General features: G+C 41.0%; 1 protein-coding gene across 1 annotated transcript in view; it reads right to left on the bottom strand.

Annotated features, from left to right (window-relative positions):
* The window catches only part of HDAC9 (histone deacetylase 9), a 420133-nt gene extending 403246 nt beyond the window's left edge, over positions 1 to 16887 (bottom strand). Inside the window, exon 1 of the mRNA XM_069860329.1 lies at positions 16871 to 16887. The gene's annotated coding sequence lies outside the window, so the exon portion shown is untranslated. The remainder of the gene's footprint in view (positions 1 to 16870) is intronic.
* Between the last annotated feature and the right edge of the window lie 6769 nt (positions 16888 to 23656).

Genomic DNA, 23656 nt, shown 5'->3' on the forward strand with positions numbered 1-23656 from the left:
GTGCTCTGCCAGCCTCCAATTCTTCTGAAAATGCCATAAGGAATGTTCAGTGGAGTATCTCTACAAATATTACTGAAGAATAGCTTATGGAGATCTCTGAGGTCCTTTCATTGGCCACAACGGGTACTCCAGAAGCCAGAGCTATAAATAAGGCTCTGAAGTATGGTTGGTACTCAGTGACTGCCACCAGCAGTTCCAAAGCTTTTTCTACACCACTTTTTCCAGCAGTCAAACTCATTTTGCCTGAGATTGCCACATCACTCAACTAAACGCTGGGCTGGTCATACAGGTTGCTTTGGCTGCAGTAGAACACTAGATAGGCTAAAAGACTGTGCCAAAAGCATAAAGAGTGTAGCAGCTTGGAACAACAGAATGTACTCTGGTTCTCCTGCTCAGACACACCAAACCATCACAGGAAGGGTCACTGGGCACTGGCAGAGGCTGCCCAAGGAGGTGATTGAGTCCCCTTCCCTGGAGGTGTTTAAGGCACGGGTGGACGAGGTGCTGAGGGACATGGGTTAGTGTTTGATAGGAATGGTTGGACTCCATGATCCGGTGGGTCTCTTTCAACGTGGCGATTCTATTATTCTATGATTTTTCATACATTATTGGTTAAATACATCACTCTTACAAGCTCCAGTCATTTGCAGTACTGTTAAACTCAATCTTTCTTTTTACACTCTATTTTCCTGTATCTCCCACATCTTCTTCCACACTATACATACTGCCTGTCACATTGACTTAGCTTAGCCCTCGATACGAGTCTGCATAGTATTAATTCAAAACTTGACTAATTTTTAGAAAGGGTCAGTGTGCTCAGTACAAGTTATTCTATTCATAGTTCTGTGGTCTTTATCTGCCTCTTGGAACTCATTAGCTGCATTTATGCAACTGTGAACACACTTGCATGTTCTTTCTAAGATTTAGAGACCTGATACAACAGGGGCACACTTTGTTCCAAGTCATCCAAAGGCAATCAGCGAAACTAACAATGAAGTTAGGCACATATCTTACACTTCATCAAAAAAAAAAAAAAAAAGGAAAAAAAAAAGTGTGCAGCATAATCACAGAAAAGAAGAAAATCCAGGCTCTTATTCAGTTACACTGCAATATTTGACAGAAAAGTAATTGCTGACATACCTGTGTTATATAAGAAAAGGAAAGACAAACTTAACATCTGCAATGCACTGTCTAAGGACACCAAAAAAAGAAATGGATTTATTCTCAAAAAAAACCCAAACCCAAAATCCCATGCTTAAATGCAATTACATCATGCTGGCGCTTATAAATATAGTTTTTATACTGACTGTTACAAATAATCTGACCAGTTTAATAAGGAATACATTCAGAACATAAAACGAACTGAGCCTGTTACTATCAACTTCATTAAAGACCTAATCAGTGTATCAAAGTTGTATCAAGCTCAGAAATATGTAAGTTAACACTACGCTTAAAAACAAGGGAAAAAAAATTGAACAGCAAATATACCAAAATGTTAAAGATCCTACATTGTAATATGTACTTAAAACATACACATGGCTAAAAAGCCATAATTTCAGATGAGAGGTAGCTTGAACTGGTAACATCTCCAAGTTCAACAGTTTTCTGTACACTCTATCTTAAACTGAAGTAACTTTCCTACTAAGGACCTGTACTAAGCCTTGATACTGAAACCAGATTCTTCCAGCACATCACAGCTTGACATAGCAACAACGATATCTGTCAGGAAATTATTCAAATATAATTAAGGAAAGTTTTACGTTATCTCTCAAAACTCCCATTTTCATGCTCAACCCCTCAATACAGTCCCCAAGGTGGCTACCATAAACTCAGCCCTTCTATACAAGTCTTCCTTCTCCTACTCAGATGCTCTCTCTTATTACCTTAATTTGCCCATCCACTCATCATGCTTTTTTTCCTCAGATGTTAATACTAAAACCAATCTTATGTGTCAGCTTTCCCTCTAAATTTACAGATTTCCTCATATTGTAACCATTTTGTGTGATCTCATTACAGAGCTGCAGCAACTATTTTGTTTACACAAGTTTAGTGTCACCCACATTTAACAACTTTGATATTTCTCTTCCTTAGATCAAGCTTCAACAACTTTCTGTAATTCCCTTCTTTACTGGTACATTCCCAGATGATATGAGTGTCCAACTAGGACACTCAACTAATTTCAACCTGGGCTTCTCTAATTAACTTGGATCAAGATAATATTTTGCCTGGTTATCTAGGTCAACCTGTATCAATATGTAGCATAGCAATTAATCTGTAATTTCTTTTCAGATATGGGTCTACATACTTATTTTTGCCAATAATATAACAAAGATGGTTTTGTTTAGATGTGCTCCCTGGCCATCAATTTAATTATTCCAATTTCTAAAAATTCTCTCTTTTCAATACTGCCCGCTGACGTCACCAAATTCTATGATTTGCTTTCCCCCATCTACGGGGTTTTTTTTCTGTGACAACAGCACTTCCAGTGTTGCTGAAAACCAAGAATGTCAAAGGGTTCCTTCATTTCATATGAGTCATATTCATCACTGAAAGAGCAATGAAGCTGGTGAAGGTCTACGGCACGTCTTATGAGGAGCGGCTGAGGAAATTGGGGTAGCTCAGCCCAGAGAAAAGGAGGCTGAAGGGAGGCCTCATCACTCTCTACAACTACTGGAAAGGAGGTTGCAGTGAGATGGGTGTTGACCTCTTCTCCAAAGTAACAAGTGATAGAACAAGAGGAAATGGCCTCAAGTTGTGCCAGGGGAGCTTTAGACTGGATATTAGGAAAAAGTTCTTCATCAAAAGGGTTGTCGAGTATTGGAAAGGCTGCCCAGGGAAGTTGTTGGGTCATCATCCCTGGAGGTATTCCCACTTATCACCCCCAAAACTGCTCTAATAAAAACCAACTCAGAGAAGCTGAACTTCTAGGCTAGATACGTGTACAGGTAACTTAACCTGATTCAGCAGAAGAGAAGGACAGATGTGATAGGCTATATAATCCACCCAACTGTCAGCCCCAGGATTGGCGGTACTCAGAACTATCTTACTACCCATACTGACAGAAGGAGGAGATGTGAGCTTTTGTATACAACCACCCCCCAGCTGCAGAACAAGAGCAATACAAGGACTTGCAACTCCACCATGCAAGGCCGGCAACAAAGCCCTGCACTGAAGCACCATCATAACCTCTTGAGTACAGCTCTAGAGACTTCCATTCTCCCAACATTCTTATTCTCTACCGTCTGCCTGATGGCAGCTCAGCAGACACCTAACTACTTAAGAAACAGAAAACATCTTACACAGCAGGACCTTCGGGCTTGATTTCAGACCAAACACAGCTGTCCCACTTCTAGTACTGCTATATCAGCTCTCCTGGATCAGACTAGGACAGATCATCAAGTGAAGCAGCTTTGTCATAAATGGAGAGAACACACGACTACTAGTTTCAAGTGTCCACTCCAGCCTGAAGGAAGGGAAATTCAGAGTGTCGTGATCCACTTATCATTCAGCTCAGTCTGGAAAAACACAAAATATAGATGCAGCACATTTTTCTTCTCTAGGTCTCCTATCCCGCATGCATTTCCTAGTCTGCAAAGTTACAGATCATAACTACTGTCTCTAAACACCTGCTTACTCCCTATATCTTAAACACACCAGACACAGTTTAGAATTATTCTCCTGGTCATGAGCAGATAAATCATATGGGAAGTTACTTATCTGGAATTAGAGACCTGAGGAATAAATAGTAAACCTAAGCTGGTTTTAGATGTATAACATGGGTAAGCTGGCCAAAACTGCTGGTTGTTCATGCTAGGAGCACACACTCACTTAGGTTTGGGGTACCAACTGATGAAGACACTTAAGGCAGCACTCATGCTCCTCCGTTGTCTCCAAGTTTTGTACTCAGCTTGTCCAAAGTAACTTGTTGTGAGCTAGAAATCACTTGTATGCTAAACAACAGTGCAATGCTGTTTGAGCTTCGGTTTTCAGTCTGTCAAGCCTACACTGCTTTGGTTGTCATCTCCTTCCTGCCCTCAAAGGTGAGCTACGTGCAGACATTCTCCTGATCTATAGTTAGATTTTCATGAAAGCTGGACAAGAAGCATTAGAAGCTGCAGGCAGAGCTCAACGATGGCTTTTCCACGTCTTGTGACTTGGAAGGATCAACTCATTATCTAGAGGGGTTTTGTGATTTGGATGCTGAGCATGGCAAGAACTGTTCCAGGAAAAGAAGAGCCCTTCTTTTTCCTTCTCTCATGATGAGTTGCCCCTCTTAATTTTGAGTCACTAAGAAGCCTGTAAGCCAAAATTCTGCATTGTTCAGGCCAGGAAGAGGGAAAAAAACTAGGCTAAGACTTGTCCATGCTGGTTGCCTATGGCTGGTAGAGAGCTTTCTGTTTAGAGCTGTGAGACAGACTGGGACTCAGGCTGCCATGGAAACTGGGAAAAAGCTGTGGGGAAAAACACACAGCAAGAAAACATCTTTATTCACAAGAGGAGGCACTGTCATATTTAAGGTCTTGTACCAGCACAGAGTGTGTTAACGATGGCTCAGTGTGTATAGGTAACACCACTGTTATTACCTGTGACTACATACCCACCAGGCCAATACACCGGCCAGCTGTTTTCCCTGAGAAAAGAAAATGCAAATAAGCACTTTACAATATTCCTGGACTCCAGACCCTTCTTGACAGGATATGGTATAAGTCACAGTGCAGAAGTCAGTAGACGGAAAAACAAAGTAGAGAAGTTTCTTCACAGCTCATTACTCTCTAAAAGAGACCGGTGTTGAAAGTTCCTTCTTTCCTTCAGCTTCTTCATTTCAACTATTCAGTTGACTGCAAATTGTCTCCAGCGCTTATACACAAAGCTGTAATCACCTTCTGTGTATCAATAACAATAAAAAAGAGAAAATACATCCCATTCTATAACAAAATGGGAGATTTTACAACCTCTCACAGACTGGAGGACTCTTCCATTGATCCTTTTTTGTTCCAAACATTACACATTGAATAGCGAATAAACTCTATTACATTATTAAATTTAGTTCCACTAGGACATGACAGACGACTCCTTCTAATCAGGAACCCAGCACCAAAATAGAATAAGCCTTCAAAAAATCAAGAATCAACCACGCTTCGCTATTATTTGATGTTACTACCTATCCAGGAAGAAATTATTCAACTCTGTGCATCCTATACATTTGCAACACAATGGGAATATGGGTATTCAAATAACAAAAATGTAGTAATTTTATTTTATTTTACTTGGAGACTCCTCTCTTCACTAGCTCCTTAATTATTTATCTGACTCATGGAATCTCTTACAGATATGTGAAACAGATGTTTTCCTTCCACAGTATTCAAGGTTTGGTAACACCCTTTCTATGACCATTGAGAAAAAAAAATTAGACTCTCTGGAATAGATGTAAGATACCATGACATGGAGAACAGTTCTGTGGTGACTTCTTGCAGCTTCCAGGGTGAGATTAGAAGCAGGATGGAGATGAAGAGTTCTTTGATTACATATCCACTCCCAGGTGACTTCTCTGTCAGCAATGATGGTTGACTCTGAGCATTTTCTAGTTGCCATCAGCCAATATGATCGTGAGTAATTCAGTTACCTGTGTTAATCCTTATATCCATGCCCAAAGCCTGCATTTGCTTCCCAGAAATATTCACTTCCATTTAAATCACTAAGATTTTATTGGCTTTATTCCCACATGTAATTCTTAGGATGAAAGTTATTTTTTTTCCTTTTACTACAGAATCACAATAAAATAGGCAAAGCTTCTATTAATTTTCAGATGCATTGCAAAAGAAAAATCAATGTAAAGTGAAACAACAGAAGTCAAATTTATTACTACTAGGAAATGGGAACCACAGCACTAAGTAATCCTGCAGTTACTAAACCAAAAAGCTTCTTCCTCATCTATTCCAGGTTAAAGTAAGTGTATTTTTCATTCCCTTAAACTCTACTTTATTTCTCCTGGCAGCACTGTTCTTAGTGGCTAATGAAGACATTTTTTAAAGACAGAAGCAGAATTAAACTGGTTTCAAGTACTATTTACTACATAACATCAATGCTTACTGCCTATATGCGGAATATTATTTTGACTTTAAACAGTTAATTAACCAGAAAATAGTTAGAACCTCATGATTTCTTGAGCTATATTCCATAGATTTGTTGTTCTAGTGATGTCACAGCCAGTATTACTCTATACCAGCGTAAACCTAGAGGATTCAGATGTAGCAGTTATCTTCCAAAATAGAAATATTGTAAGTAGTACCTACTTTTCATAGAAAAATATGAAACTTCTGCATTACATAATAACATACTGTAATATATAATAATTTAAACCAGGTAAAACCCCTACAGTTATACAATGATAATTCACATTAATCCTACCTCTTCTTTAGTAGCTGCTGACCAAAGCTTCCTGACCAAAACGAGTTACTTTCTTTAAATAATGCTTAATTTTTACAGAAACTTAAACTTTACAGAAAAAGTTCCACAGAATTTATATTATTCTTCAGATTTTTAAAAACCAAAGTATGAGAATCCAATTACTACTAAAATTCTGGGTTCTAGGTGGCGATATGCAGTTAGATTTAATGCAGTATAATTAGAATTAATCACTAGCTAACACATTCCCTCATACAAGTGAGATTCTCATTTTATTTACCTTGATATGTGTCAGTAACATCGGCTCAGTTAATATCAGTATAATTAATTATTCCTTTGCCTAACTGAAGCAGCAACATTAGTGGAAAATTCTGTAGATAAGAGAATAATAGCCTGCATATGAAAAGCTAGCAGACCATTGCACTGATGTTCTTTGCTTTAAGGATGAAGAGTCATTGCCTTTATTTTGATTTGTGTTTGCTTAGCACATTCTCTACATCCTTTTGCAATGGATTACCTGAAATAAAATCCCCAAATAAGAACAAAAAAAGATAAACAGATTAACCCCCAGTTATAGCCTTGACAATCCATGCAGCTCCCATTCACTTTAGCATACAACTATGTACCACAAATGACAGATTTTGGTGTTTCCATTATCTTGATTTTAAAATATCTGGAGCAGGAAGCTATATAGTTTTTCACAAAGGACAGTAATATAAAATCACCGCATACATACCACAGCAATAGGGACCTGAAAAAGAAGCAACCAGACGATGCTTAAAGAGAACTACTTCAGCTTACGTGTCACATAGCTAATCAATTTCATAGAAGAAAATCCCCTTCCATCAGAGTAAGCAAGCAGAATTTAAAGTATTCTTTTCATCTACCTTTTCTTTTTTTTTTTATTTCTGTGGCCTTAAAATATGAAAACATATCTTTTCATTCTCTCTCATGAAGTACTGAAGACTGAAATCACTGCAAAGAATACATAGTGTTTTATTAACATAATAAAGCAACGTAATAAATTGTTATCTATACTGAAGTGCTTTCTGATCTTTCTGACATTTCTATGCATAAAACATAAGTTACGATACAAATGTCACCTGAAAAAGACAGACTCTTAGTCATTTCTCCTGTCCTCTCCAAGCCCAGTCTCTTCTTAGAAACACAGCAATACAAACACTCCACTGAACCAAAAGGAGTGAGAAGAAATGATGCAAATAGACTTCACAGGGGATACACATCCCAGCAGCTCTCTCCAGGAGTACAGATAGTCATACTGAGGATAAGCAAATGGGTAGCTGGGTCAGAAGTGAGACACGATTTGTCACTAGAAAGTCAATCTGCACTTCCACACTTCTCACATGCAACACATGCAGTTTTGCCATTAAAACTGTAGTGAAATAGTGGCAGCAGCTCTGTTGCTACTTTGTGGCCTAGAGAAAAAAGGATTTCATTTGCCAGACATCCAAAAAAAATCTCCTACACACAGCAGCACACTGTTTGCATGCAATCAGAACACACTGAAGAAGCTACAAACATATTTAGGCATCACTAAGAGAAACTAGCGATAGAAGGGACAGAAGCACACAAGTAACTGCTGCCAGCTGCAATCCTAACCTCCTTGCCATTTCTTCTCCAGGCTGGCAAAGAGAAGACTATACTACTGTCTTCCACAGCGTATATCTTCAGCAGACCTGAACCTTGAACAGGGCTTTCACAAGCTTTCTTTGTAAACCTCTCTGTTTCTCCCAACACAAACAGCCACGGAGAGGTGAACATTTCACATGCAGAAGTGCCACCTTGACCTCAATATAGTCAATGCCAAAATTCCTCATAGGCATGTAAAATCCTTGCCCTTTGCTGTTAATATCAGTGTCCTCCTCAGCAAATGATTTACAATTTGCCCATTCCTATCAACTTCTTTTGAAATCTGCATTTTCTTCGTAATCCGAATGAGTATCAATGGCGTGCACTAGCACAAGGAAAAAGAATGGCTGATCAGCTCTTAGAAGACCTAAAAGGCAGCTAATCACCTTAATAGGCTAGTACAGTTCCAATCACATGTATCTCACTGAAATATAGTAAAAACCTAGGGTAATACACCGATTAATCACATTAATACTGTAACTTTTTCACTAATTCCTGAAAAAAAAGAAAAATTGACCAAAAATCCCACTTACTAAATTAATTTTCCAATCACAAGGAAGCTTTGACATCTATTGTTCCAAATGATTAAAAGATAACACTATTCAATAATACAAAAATGCATCACCAGATGGAGTGGGAGACAAGGTATATGTGACAGCATACAATAAATATAGATTCCTTATGTTCTTCCAAGAGACTTTGTGTAAGAAACTTGGATTTATGGAGAGCAGTTGAATATTCTCTTTGATGCTTCCTTCATTCACAGATAGATCTTCATAAGAGATTAGTATGTTCAAAATAGGAGAAACAGCAACTCTAAAAGGTTTTACTCAGCTTTTCTTCGTTACATTATGTTCAACAGTGCTCTGTGTTCAGTGCAAATTGTTCGCCTTCAAGCAAGGAATGTACAAATGCAGGGAGGAATGGATTGCTAGGCTATACTACAGACTGTATCCATAAATTAAACCTAGATACATCATCTATAAATGAACACATCATTCTCTGACTCATGCCTTGGTTTGGATTCCGCTCTGATCTATTCACTCTTGTCAGCTCTGTAGTCCTGCTTGCCACGACAATGTGTCCTGGTTTCGGCTAGGATAGAGTTACTTCTACTTCTTGTAGCTGGGGCAGTGCAGTGGCTTGGATTTAGGATGAGAATAATGCTGATAACACACTGATGTTTCTAGTTGTTGCTGACACCGTCCTGACACCAAGTCAAGGACTTCTCACCTCCTCACACCACATCACCAGAGAGGAGAGCTGAGGGCGCACAAGGAGTTGGGAAGGGATACAGCTGGGACAGCTCAACCCAACTGGTCAAAAGGATATTCCACGCCACACGACATCGTGCTAAATATAAAACTGAGGGGAGGGGGGAGCTGGACAGGGGTGTGTGACTGCTGCTTGGGGATGGACTGGGCATCAGTCAGCTGGTGGCAAACATTGTGCATCAATTGTCTTGTACATTCTTTATCATTACTATTATTTTTCCCCTTCCTTTTCTGTCCTATTAAGCTGTCTTTATCTCAAGCGAAGTTTCACCTTTTTTTTCATTTTCTCCCACATCCCACTGCGGAAGCGAGGAGTGAGCAAACACCTGTGTGGTGTTAAGCTGCCTGCTGAGTTAAACCACAACACCACATCTTCACTCTGTTGCTGCTGATGAGATTGAATTTCAGGTCCTCTCTGCTCCCTACTTAGTCTGATTTTTATGGAAAGAAAACACAGTACACAGAGGCCAAAAAGGATTCTGTAGCAACTTCCAGCTAGATCCCTGGTGTGGACAATCAGGGTCAGCAGGTCAGACTTAACCCACAATAGATGACTCTTTATGATCTGTTTTAGCTATTGAATATTAATTTTCCATTTAAACTCACTGATCTTTCCATTTAAAAACATGTTTTTGAGGAATATATGAACTATATATAGCTCCATGCAGCTCCAATTTCAATTCAAAATATCAAAATTTCACTTAATTAACAGTATGGCTTATTAACCGATGTTGGCTGTATTTTCTATCATAAGAGGAAACATAAAAGATTGAAGTGGTAACTGCTGACAGCATATTCCTCTAATTTTACACTATATATGACCAACTGAATAGCCATCTATCTAAGAATCAGGTAAAATGTCAATATTTTATACATTTTACATGCTAAATGCAGTTACTGTGTGCATGCTGCTTAGTTTCCATTTGGAATTCAGCATTCCAATTTTATTCCTCGGAAATCTTACGTTAACACCTGCAGCTCACCCACCTCTTGTCAAAGCAAGGTTTCAGTTCAATAGGCACCCTGGAGACTTAATGATAACTGTCAAAAACTTGAATAATTAGAGTTTTGTATAATTAAAAGCCTACACATACAGAATGTGTGTTATATCATTTTCTTCATGTGCTTCTATAAAGCGGATATTTTAATGTATATAAAGTGTTTCAAAATAAAAATCCAATGTCACGTTACTTCCCTACTCCAAAATTGCATGACTCAAAAAATTTTTGATAAGAACTATTTAATAAACTGTGTCGCTATGTAAGCTGCAATAACAAATTTTAAAAACACATAATAGCTTGTATTAATTTTTTGGTCTCACGACAGTACAGTTCTGTTCAATGCCTTAGCCATATTCATGGATTTTCAGAATCTTGTGCTATTTACTATTTGGTGCATTTACCAATACGAAGCTTTAGGGCTCCTCTTCACTCAAGCACCAGACCTCAACTGGAATGCTGCATCTAGTTTTAGTGCTCTCAATACCTGAACGATGCCACCTCAGAGTCCATCAGAAGCCACCAAGACAGTCAGGGGCTGGAGTGCTTGCCCTACGAGGAAAAGCTGGGAGAGCAGAGCTTGTTCAGCCTGGAAATGAGATGGCTTTAGGGTGTCCAAACATCAGCCTGTCAGGGGTTACCAACAAGATGGAGCCAGGCTTACAAAACCAAGAGACAATAGACAAGAATTGAAACTGGAAGGTTATGAATCAACATGAAGAAGAAAATTTGCTATGAGGACAACTAAGTATTGGTTCTGATTGTCCATAAATCTCTTTCCTTTGAGGTCTTCCAGACAGAACTGGACAAATACCTAAGTGATATGGCCTGAATTCTGAGAGGACTCTGCTCTGACCAAGAGGTTGGACTAGAGGCCTCCTAAGGTCCCTTCCAATGTGCATGCTTCTGTGACTAACTGTAATCATGAGTGTCACAAAAAGTAACAAGAAACAAAACTTGCAGTCTAGTCTGAACAGATCCTAGGATACACCATCGAAGCTTTTCAAAAAAGAGGTGAGACAAGAGGTTGGACAAGGTGGTAATGAGATTTCATATAGGCAGAGACTACCGTTCTGGCCACATCTGCAGAAGGAATAAAGATTCAGATAGAACAGGATACAGAGAAGGGCACAAAGATATCTGCAGGAACAAAGATATTCTTATAAGAAAATAAACCAGGAGGGTAAAATCAAGCTGACTAAAACAGGCTCAGAGGATGCATGATTTCTGTTTGAGCAAAATGTAAACCCAGGAAATTTATCAGGTAAGTTGAACTTAAACAGATATAAATTGACTGTGTGCCAGTCTATTAGCATACTTATCTAGACTTCTCATTACAAATCTGTAAGCATATTTACATCCCTTCTTGATTTACCTGCAGAGTTTATAGCTGATGACATGCATGAACTCCAGTTCTGAGTTCAAACAAGAGGGGAGATAAAAGGAGAAGAACACAGAAAAAATGAAAAGGAAACTGGAAAAGCAAAAGGAGGAAATGGAAAGGGGAAAGGCAAAGCTCCCTCCAGTGGCTGGTCAAGTAGGAACTGGCAAGGTCTCCCTCAAAAAGCATCCTCTCCCAGGCATCTTTTCCAGTGCATCAGGTGGTCTCCATATTACTTTTCCCACGGAAACTACAGAGATTTCCTTGCAATCTGTTCAAATTCCCTATTGCCTGTCCCCACTTAGGACGCTAGTAGCACTGACTGGAGTAGCCTTTGATCAGAGGCTGGTGTTGCAAGTAAAACAGCTGTTAAGCTTTGTGTACAGTACTGGATAACGTTTACCAAATAGTTGTCTTTTTCCTAAAAGCAAACTTAAAGCTTCAAACAACTACGGCAGAAAACAATAGTGAAATAGAATGATTCCTACAGCAGGGGGGATCATCACTTCCCATGGGAAACCTGCCACAATAGCAGTACCAGGGTGCGCAGGTACAAGGCCATGAGAACAACGCAGCAAGACCAACAGCATGAGAAGAGCAAGGGAAGCACTCGCCCAGCAGCTCCAGTGAAAGGTTACAGAGCTGCAAGGGAAAGGCAGAGTGCAGAGCTGCAAATGGAAGACCCTTGGCAATGCAAAAGGTTGAGGCATCAAAGGCACCGAGCAGCACAGCACCTTCTTTAAAATAAGGTCAGGCTCAAGCCTTCCCAGACCTTGCATGCACATGAGATTGACTTATCCTTAAAGGTTGCCAGTTTCTCTAGTGGACCGGGCAGCACTTTTTCCAAGACACTCATTAGACAAGCCTTTCTTTTCTCTTCCAGGTTAAAACAGCAATGCCACAGAAGCTGGACTCAGTGAATACGATGGCAGAAACCTGCACGTGCTCAGCCTCAGCCAGATACAGACTCAAGTCTGAACAAAGTCCCAAGAGCGACAGCTATCAATTCCAGAGGAAGTGCTCTCTGTATCTTGAACACAAATTAACTTAAAAGAAAGACTGAGAGTCTCAGACCAGAAATCAAATGAAGAGATAGAGAATCCAGCACCTTCCACTCCAAGACTGAAGGAATAGGGACAAATAAAAGACATACTACAAGTAGTCATCTTCTCACAGACAATTCTGAGCTACCTCCGCTGAAAACTATTTCATTACCTCAAACAATAATAGTTTACATTTCTGCAATAGATTTAAAATTAAACTATCCTGCTAGCTGTTAGTCATTTGCAAGTGATATATTGTAGCACTTATATTAAAATACACCATTAACGAGAATTTACTGGAAAACAGGAACGAATCTTTGCTCCCTACTACCCTTCCAGCTCATAATCTATGCAATACATTGAATTAATGCTAAAGACAAGTAAACATCTGATCTTGAAGGCTGTGCAACAAAAGTTTCCAATCACTTATTCCCAAAAAGGAATTTCTAAATTAGATAATTTCACCTTGCCAATCTTGACTGTGTAAGAACATATGAACAGCAAAACCTAATCAAACCAAAAATCTGTTTAGCCCAATATCTTGTCCTCAGATGCCCAACAGTATTTTTAAGCAGCAGATTTTAAGACAGCTTCAAGGTATTGAAACAATTACAGTTTACCACACTTAAGCACCATTTTGCTGCAATTTTAAGCTCCCTGAAGACGAAGTTATGGATTATCAGGTACAAATAAATTCCATAATATTATAAAAGTTGTTGTAATAAAATCAACACCAAAACAGTATTACCTGGAGTGCACTAATGTTCACAGTGTAATGCATTCATTCCAAGCATGTTATATCAGATTTGAAATAAATTCTTTGGTCACATATGATATCCTTATCTAAAAGCTCAAAATCAAAAGGAGCAAATGAAAGGTGATTTCATCAAGTAATATGTTAGCTCTAAAATGCCTCACTCGCATATCAGTTTCAGCAAACAATCTAACTTTAGTGATTCAGGAACACAACTTCCTCTGAAAAAAACGTTTACTTCTCTGGAAATCATTACTGAACACTTGAAGCATGACAAATATCTTTTATGATGGAATAGTCCAATGTTCTGTCTTTACATGAGACTTACCTTTTTTTTTTATTTTAAGTCATCAAACATATTATGTACCTTCTTACAGCAGCAACAGAAAGAACATTTTTTAATACATCCTTGGAGAGACTGGAAAACTCTTATAAATACCCATTCTTTTAACTTCAATTCCTATGGAATGTTAATTTCACATAAACATGCATACAGGACATAATGCGTGATCCTCAGGAAATCTGGCCCAAACCTCTTTTGTAAAAGGAAAAAAACCTCTCACTCCTGAGATAATACTACACTCTCACCGCTACGTGATTCAACTACAACTACGCTGTGATCCAGAAGTACTTTCTATCCCAGTTTATATACACAGGGTAGCTTTGAACTCGCTAGTCTGAATACTGAGACATTTAAAATGACAATAGTACGTGGAGTCTAGTGAATATGTGCTTAATTTAGCATTTTGGAGATGACCAGACCATATTCCAACTGTCTTATCATTGGCACTGGAACAGGCTGCCCAGGGAGGTGGTTGAGTCACCTTCCCTGGAGGTGTTTAAGGCACGGGTGGATGAGGTGCTGAGGGACATGGTTTAGTGTTTGATGGGAACGGTTGGACTCGATGATCCGGTGGGTCTCTTCCAACCTGGTTATTCTGTGATTCTGTGATTTTTTTTTGTCATTGTTCATAGTCAAATTCTGTTGTATATAAACAACTATTTCCAAAACTACATTTTTCCTTCTAAGTACTAGGTGAATACTATGAAACTACATTCAGTCACTCTCAGTATTCACGCTAATTCATACTGGTATTCTTGTAATTATCATCAGAAGTAAACGCAAATTTGATCAATATCAGTACGCAAACCACATTCTTAACAGCAACTTCTTGTTGTTCAGTGAAGAAGGATGGGCAGGAGGTGCTCCAGGCACTGGAGCAGAGACTCCCCTGCAGCCCATGGTAAAGACCATGGTGAGACCGGCTGTCCCTCTGCTGCCTATGAAGATCCACGCTGGAGCATATATCCACCTGCAGCCTAAGGAGGCCTCCATGTGGATGCCTGAAGGAGGCTGGAGCAGGGGAAGAGTGTGAGGAATCCTCCCCATGAGGAGGAAGAAGCAGCAGAGACAACGCATGATGAACCAACTACAAACCCCATTCCTCATCCCCCTATGCCACTTTGAGGAAAGGAGATAGAAATTTGGGAGGGTAAAGTTGAGCCCAGGAAGAAGGGAGGGTTGTGGGGAAAGGTGTTCTTAAGATTCAGGTTTATTTTCTCATTACCCTACTCTGATTTTGACTGGCAATAACTTAAACTAATTTCCCCAAGCTGAATTTGTTTTGCCTCTGACAGTACAGGCTGAGTGATATCTCCCTGTCCTTATCTCAACCCATGTGGTTTTTGTTATATTTTCTCTCCCCATGCAGCTGAGGAGGGGAGTGATAGAGCAGCTTTGGTGGGCACGTGGCATCCATTCTGGGTCAACCCACCACCTTACTGTTATCTTCCATTATGAAATTAGAAAATATACATGCCACTCAATCACAATATTATCTTTTCTTCCCAGAAAAATTCCAATAAGGACAACTGCACCAAATTAAGCATGTTTTGGGACTTTCAGTAGTGAAGATGGTACTTCACTTTTGTTTTTAAACAGCTCTCTTTGGGCACGGGAAGACAGTAGTAAACAGAAAATAGCCAACAACTCACAAGTTACTATTCCCATTACATCTTGTAGGCTGCTCTTCGTTTGTGGAAAAGCAGATTAATGGAAAACCAAACACTGCAGTATTCCAAACTGGCACTTTAATGTCAGGTTGAAAATATTTGGGTGCATTGCACATTCACATAGACTTTTATACCAGGATACAAAGGAACCTGATGCCAAGAACAGTATTTTGGGTAGACTAAACTATCTATGGTGCTGCACTTCCATCAACTTGGTCACCGAGAAGTGTAACAAGTATTTTTCTCTTTTTTGGAATTCTGAACTGACAACAATTCAGCCTGTTCAGTATTTATATAAAAAAAGCTGGCACCAGCAGCAGGTAAAATATAACTGACTGCAGTTTTTCTCTGGGGCCACGATATGTTTTTTCCCAATGTTTTGGACCACATCTCTACCATCATAATGGGAAAGAGATGTTAGAATAGGTGTTATTTGCATCATTGACAGTAGAAAGTTACATATAGTTGAGACCTGTCTATTTTACACAAACAGTGATGCAACTTAAGTCTATGAAGGGATGGAGCTGCCTTCCAAGACTGCTCCGGGTTTACAACCGAGAACAAGTCTGCACTTTTCTCTCAACAAAGTAGGTGCCCTGGGTACAAAACATACCTGGGCTGGGGCCACTGATACAGGATGCATCGGGCAGGAGAGGAATATTAGAAATATTCAATAAAAATAGATCATTTTAAATATCTTCAATAGATCCAGGGGAGGAGAGGGGATGGGAGAGGGGATGGGAGAGGGGATGGGAGAGGGGATGGGAGAGGGGATGGGAGAGGGGATGGGAGAGGGGATGGGAGAGGGGATGGGAGAGGGGATGGGAGAGGGGATGGGAGAGGGGATATGAAAAAACCTTAGCATGAAATATCTTCCTTTTTTGTTCATGAGTTCTCAGCAGAGCTTACGGGCCTCTGTGAGCTTGCAAGTTAAATCCTGCATAAAAGCCACGAAACTATCCTTCTATCACAGAAAGCAAAACGCCAAGGAACTAAAGCTGACGGCGTTACAAGAGAAACGCGTTTAAATTCCCGAGTTTCTCTGTGGGAAACAGCGCAGGGCAGGCACCGACCGAGACCCGCCGGCAGCTTTCATAGAATCCCAGAATCACAGAATAACCAGGCTGGAAGAGACCCAAGGTCCCCGCAATTCGCTCTGCGACTTCTCCGGCTGTTTGAAGCGCCCCGGCCGTCCCGCTGCGGCTCCGCGGCGGGGTCAGAGCCCCTCGGAGCCCCCCTCTCAGAGCCGAACTCGTACGTGCCGGTCGCCCCTCACGGAGCCAAACGCAAGCGGTTACCCGCAGCCGAGACACCCCACCCGGTGCCCCCCGGCGGTGCCCTCCCGCACTCACCTCCCCGCGCCGCCGCCGCCTCAGCCCTCGGCTCGCGGGCTGCAACTTGCAGCCGGCTCCCCCGCTGCCATCTTCCAGCGGGGCGGGGAGGGAGGGGAGGGGCGGGCAGGGCAGCCAAAGTTGCGGCGGGGCCGGGGCGGGGGCTGAGCCGGGGCGGGGCGGGCCGAGCCGTGCGGGGCTGGGAGGGGAGAAAGAGAGAGAGAGAGAGAGAGAGAAGGGCTGGGGGGTCGAGGCGAGCCCCGAGCAGCGGCTGAGCGAGCCCGGCTGGCTCGAGGAGGCGGCGCGGGGAGGGTTTTTTACTAAAAATAGCGTGATGGCGGGGGGAGCCGCGTGAGCCCGGCGGAGCGGGGAAGGAGGCACCTGCGGCGCCGAGCGGGCAGCGGGGCGTGTGAGGAGCCGGGGGGCTTAGGGGAGGCCTTATTGCTCTCTACAACTGCCCGAAAGGAGGTTGGGGAGAGGTTGGGCTCGGTCTCCTCTCCCAGGTGACGGGGAGAGAGGGAACGGCCTCAGGCTGAGCCGGGGGAGGTTCAGGTTGGGCATCAGGAAAAGTTTCTTCACCGAGAGGGTTTTGAGGCACTGGAACAGCTGCCCAGGTTGGTGGTTGAGTCGCCATCCCGGGAGGTGTTTATGGTGGACAGGTAGGTGAAGGGAGATTGAACGGCTGAGAGAGCTGGGGGTGTTTAGCCTGGAGAAGAGGAGGCTGAGGGGAGACCTCATTGCTCTCTACAACTGCCTGAAAGGAGGTTGTGGAGAGGAGGGAGCTGGGCTCTTCTCCCAAGGGCCAGGGGACAGGACGAGAGGGAATGGCCTCAAGCTCCACCAGGGGAGGTTCAGCCTGAACATCAGGAAAAAAATTTTCATGGAAAGGGTCATTGGTCCCTGGCAGAGGCTGCCTGGGGAGGGGGTTGAGTCCCCTTCCCTGGAGGGGTTTAAGGCACGGGTGGACGAGGTGCTGAGGGACATGGGTTAGTGGTTGATGGGAATGGTTGGACTCGATTATCCGGTGGGTCTTTTCCAACCTGGTGATTCTAGTATAAGTGCCAAAGGATATGGTTTAGTAGTGGACAGCTACAGTTGGTCTCAATGATCTCAAAGGTCTTTTTCCAGCCTAGCGATTCTATGACACTTGTTTGGCACTGCCTTCCCCTCGTGGTCTTCTTATCTGTCATGATATTTCATAGAATCATCGAATAGTTAGGGTTGGAAGGAACCTTAAAGATCATCTGGTTCCAACCCCTCTGCCATGGGCAGGACACCTCCCACTAGCTCAGGCTGCCCAAGGCTCCATCCAACCTGGTCTTGAACACCTCCAGGGATGGGGCAGCCACAGCTTCCCTGAGCAACCTGTGCCAGGGCCTCACCACTCTCATCGTGAAGAAATTCTTCCTCATGTCCAGTCTAAATCTGCCCCTCTCCAGTTTATACCCGTTCCCCCTTGTCCTTTCACTACAGGCCTTTGTAAACAGCCCCTCCCCAGCTTTCCTGTGGCCCCCATCATGTACTGGAAGGTTGCTCAGTGTCTTCTGCCCATCTTTCTGAGCTCATGTTAGGTCGCTTCAGTAATGAATAACAGTCTGCAGACTGCCCATATCCTAATACTCTTTCATACAGCGTGTCAAGCACTTCAGTCTATGGAATTTGGTTTAACCATATTTATTCCTAATCTACGTTTATGAATAGATTTCTTAATTATTTGAGAGGTGTCAGAGTGTCTCCTTTTATTTTTCCCCTCCCAGGTAAAGGTTAACCACAAAGCAGTTCAGTGCTTGGAAATCTAAGCAATAAAAAACATCATTAGCTATCTTCCATCTAAAGGCTTTGGAACTGGTAACTAGATGAACTTTAAAGTCCCTTCCTACCCAAACCACTCTATGATTCTCTGTGTATTTCTATATGTAATTCTATATGTGTTGTACTCTCTTTTTTTTTTAAGATTCATTGTACTTACTCTTTTCACTGCATTGTTTTCAGATGTCAGCTTTTCTGAAACAAAAGTGTAAAACTGTTGTTTCCAAGACTGGTAGAGAACTAAAAGGTAAAGCAGTTGGCTAAAGAAAGAGATTTGGAATTTGGGCCTGGATGTCATTGATTGCTCAAGGGATACAACAGATGGAAACTCAGCTGTGGTAAGCAAAATAAAATAAGACTTTCTTCTTAAAATTAGAAATAAAACTGTGTCTGTGCGAGTTTCAGAATCGAGCAAAATCTCACTAGTTTGTTTTGGTTTGTGTTTTAGTTTGGGAATCGTTTTAGTGGTATTGCTACATGATAAGTTATGGAGTTCCATACAACAGATCCAAGTCCAATCTAATGAAATCACACAGCACTCTCTTTCTGATAGATCAGTATGCTTCAAACTGATACACACTTTTGTTTCATTATGCGCTTTTGTCCTCTCTCTACTCATAGGAAACATAGATACTGTAATTCTACTCTAAAAGTATAGTCACTGTTTTACGCTATGTTGGAAACTCCTGAATTTATACTGGAAAATAACAGGCATCTCTGCGACTCCTTCATGGTTAGTTTCTGCTGTGCTGGCCCTACTTATCTCACTCAGTGCTAATAAATATAATGAAGTGGTGCATGGTGGGAATATTCAGGCACCCTTTATCTTGCTTTTGATAGATGTACTATTGCTATTCCATTACAACATTATCTAGTCCTATTCCTCCTGACCAAAAAAATATTTATAGACTTGACTGATTTGCTGAAGTGCATATGTGTAGCTCTTCTGGCAAGTGTAGCGTTCCCCATTTTATCACTGTCTTTCTGAGTTATTGCAAACATTTACTGAAAGTCATGGGAGTGAGAAAAGAAAGTTCTTTGTCTGCATTATAATTTATGTTTAATTTATAGAACCTGAGATGAGGTGCTGAAATCCGTTAGACATTTTTATCTCTAAAAAGATCCTTGCGCTTCATCTCGGCCACGTTTTGAACCGGAGCCTGCTGACTACTAGAGCTATGATGCCTCTCACGTACATTGTGATTTACAGTAACTGTGTTTTTGAATGGAAAAAACTTGCATATTTATCACATAGAAGATCAGCAAGGTCGTTTTTTGGAGGGCCACACCGGAACAGAAAAATTGCCTTCCCCATGGTTCCTCACTTAAGGTAGTGCCTCATGTAGGCACTAGGAGAAAAACATAAACATTTTTTCTAGTTTTTTTCCCATTCAAATATGAAACAGTGAAAATACGGAAAGCGTTGAAAATACTAATACATACAAAACTGTAGCATTCAGTAAACCATTTCTCATGTTTACATATACCTTATTGTCATTAATACCGTGGAAAAATAGCTTGTGGAACTTCCATGCCTTGCCTAGGAACTGCCTTAGGTACTAAAAAGGCGCTGAGGCATAACAGGTCATCAGTCAGTACTGAAAACTCATCAAGCAGTGAGTAATTCCCTTACTGTGTTACCAAAAGGAAACGTGTGGGATGTTATGTATGGTGTGACCATTAAAATTAAGATGATGTTTAGCTATATCTCTTTCCAATCTTGTTCATAAACAGTTTCACAAGAAGTGAAACCCATCAAGATGAACAGAAATACATCCTTAACATTTAACAAGACCAAACTGTACTTGCAGCGTACGTATGCTTGTTAACTTGTGGATCTGAACAAGATGGAAGTAATTTGTCTATGAAAACTGCCAAAGAATGAACAAAAGCTAAGTCTACCCCATTAGTTGATGATATACCCTTGCTCTTGGCTGAAACGATCAGTCCTTTCTGATGTATTTCTGTCCCTTGACTGCCAGAGAGCAGATACTTCTCTTCTCTGTGGCAGACAAGAGGCTTCGATTGTCCTTCTCAGGTGTAGACTCGCAACACACCCATGCTTTTAGTCTCATCCAGAGCAGACTGACAAGATGTACTTTACAGAGATGATTCTTAAATTCAGCTTGAAGTTCAAGGAGGCAGCCACCTACTTGCTGAGTAAGATGAATAAACACCCTAAAACATTTGCTGGTGTCTGTTGCTCAAGTTCCTGTCCCATTTTCAATGGATCTCCTGGCTCTGCTTTTTATCTTCAAAGTTAGGAGAAGTTCAAGCCATGCTGTACTCCTCTGTAGAAATCAATTCCAGCTGCCTCTCATCTGTCACCTAATAAGACTAGATCCTTCTGATGCTTCAGATCACTTTTTTTTTAATGGAACTAACAGACTGAGACTTAGCATGTTGCACAGATCATCTGCACACCTAAAAAAAATGTGGCCCTTCTAGCCAGTGTGGTGCAATTCTCTATGTATGCTTCATATATGTATCGATACCTGTAGGAGCATCTGCTGTTGCAAGTATTTGTATTTTACTAAGAACGCTTGTATTAAGTCCTCTAAAATCTCAAGATTTGTCTCCTCTAAGAAAAACAGCAAAATTTGGTGGGAGGGCGAGGTGTAACTTATTTGTGATGTCTGTTAGTTTGACTGAGAATTAATTAAAAGGTCTTCCTTTGGGTAAGACTGTCAACTTTTTCTTAAGTATCATGCTTTGTGGCTCATAAACATTAGTAGTTTACATGTTTAAGTTTGGGTATAGTTGTTTATAGCAAGTGTTTGCTTTTTTCCTGAAAAAAAAAGATCAGTGGTTTAGTTGATCAGTTTTACGCAATTTGTAAATAACCACTTAACTGCTACAGAAGAAGGCAATCTAAGTAAATCAACACAGATGCCAACATTTTAAAGATAATAAGGATTTTTGTAGTGATGTTAAAAAAAAAGACTAGTTTTATGTATACATAAACGTCTTATGAAAATGTATTTCCCACACACTGGAGATAATTAACTATGTGATTAGCTCTTTGAGTTCCTGGGCTTTCAGGAATTTGTACACACACCTAGATTCGATTGGATTATTCAGGTGGTTAAAATTAAACATTTACTACCCCCTTTTTTAGTGCCAGTGGTTAGCCAATATTTGGAAATTTGTGGGCTGTTTCTCAGAAGCATGATGGAGTCAAGTGGTTTTTGATCCCAACCTGTTTGTGTGCAGAGAATATAAACAACTCTTGGTTTCTTGAACACAGTAAGCTGAGAAACGAGTGACCGGACTGGGCTGCTTGCTCATAATGCCAAGCCTGCACACAACTTTCCTGCAGCAGCGCTGTGTCCCCTAAGTGGTTCTCCCAGTCTCATGAAGCAAAGGTTTTATGTGCCCCCTAATGGTGTGGTGAACTTGCAGTCATTCATATAAAAAGGGGAACTAAGCACAAGGTTTGGATGTCTGTTGGAAGATTTCCCGTTAGCTTTGGACTAACTGGAGATGAACCTGAGACCTGTCCTTGCTTTCCTATACCGCTCTTCACTCTTGATCCTGAATCCTTTTCTGCCCTGCTTCTAAAAGCCTCAGACTGTTGCGGTATTGCCTGCTTTTTATCTGGGTCCTTTCCTCCCATTTTTTCTGCTGCTGAGGTGCCAAATTATCTGAACTTTGTTGAGGACAATGGTATGTCCCATTATACTGGTGCAAGTGCCCCTTCAGGTGTCCTAACCCTGCTCTGATCTCTGATTTTGTCTTTTGCTTGTTCCAAACCAGATGTCTTTCCCAAAGTCATCTGATGATAGATTCCTGCAACTGTCATATCTGGAGGCTTGTTCAGGCCAAGCAGCAGGTTCTGTCACTCTGCACCATGTTTATGTATTCCTGGTGTTTTCTTGCTGTCTCCTTGATTTTCAGATATCCTTGTTCCTTCCTACATTCGATGTACAGTTCCACCAAAGGAGAGCATTTGTGTTTACATCTCATTGTACAAATTTCAGCTCACAGGACTGAGGACATTTTTTCAGGCTTGTCATGCTGATCCAAAGTTTGAAAGGTAGTTTCTATTCTTTGCTATTACTAAGTTAGCAGGTATTATAGTATTCCTTCACTTACCCTGAATAGAAAATGGATTTTATCCAAACAAGGAGAGGTGGCATAACTATATCAAGAACTGCCCACAGATCATAAATATATGTAGCTTACAAAATTCCAGATGCATCAGTCTTCATGAAAGTGCTTAATAGTTACAAAAATAAAATGCCTGGCCTTTGCATACTCATTGTTAGAAGGTAAAGAATGTTACAGGGGAAGTTCAGCTCCTAACTGAACTGCTCTTCCAAAAACAAGCTGTTTAAGCTGAGAAGAGGAACTCTCTCAGGAACACTCTGTCATTAAACCTGACCAGACTGTGCTTGTTTGGGTGAACAATTGCATCTGATTTTGTCATGTACTTATTACAATTAACTGCATTAGCAGATAATATGTGATTCTGAATGAAAGAGCGAGTCTGAAATTAAACACAAGTCTTTCTCACTATAATGATTCATCAAGTAGGATTTGTTTCAGCTTTCTGCTTTATCTTTTTTTTTTATTATCCCACACTCTATAGTGATGAGAGTTGTGGTGACAAACAGGCAGAAGTTACTGCCGAGAGCCTCTGTCACTTAGCTTGATGCAGGCAGCTTGGGCACGATGATTCATTGATGATCAAGTGCAACAAACAGCTCCGTGCAAGTATCTCAGCAAGTCATTTTCTGGTGGACAAACCAATTTGGTGACATTATTCCTTCCTTGTTGTTCTTGAATGTCAGTATCCAGTGGATTTCTTGCTCAAGATCCCATAGCTTAGTACCTGGGGAGTACAAACCATGATGTCCATGGAAAGAGAACTTTTCCTGCATGGTTCTCAGCTGTGAGGAAAGGTTATCACTGACTTTACCTTGGCTTTTCCAAGTGGGGTAGATGAGCTGTGCCGTATGTGTTTCTGTTGTCTTGGTTGACTTAAAGATAGATTCC

Source organism: Phaenicophaeus curvirostris, chromosome 6 (assembly GCF_032191515.1).
Source record: "Phaenicophaeus curvirostris isolate KB17595 chromosome 6, BPBGC_Pcur_1.0, whole genome shotgun sequence".
Taxonomy (NCBI): domain Eukaryota; kingdom Metazoa; phylum Chordata; class Aves; order Cuculiformes; family Cuculidae; genus Phaenicophaeus; species Phaenicophaeus curvirostris.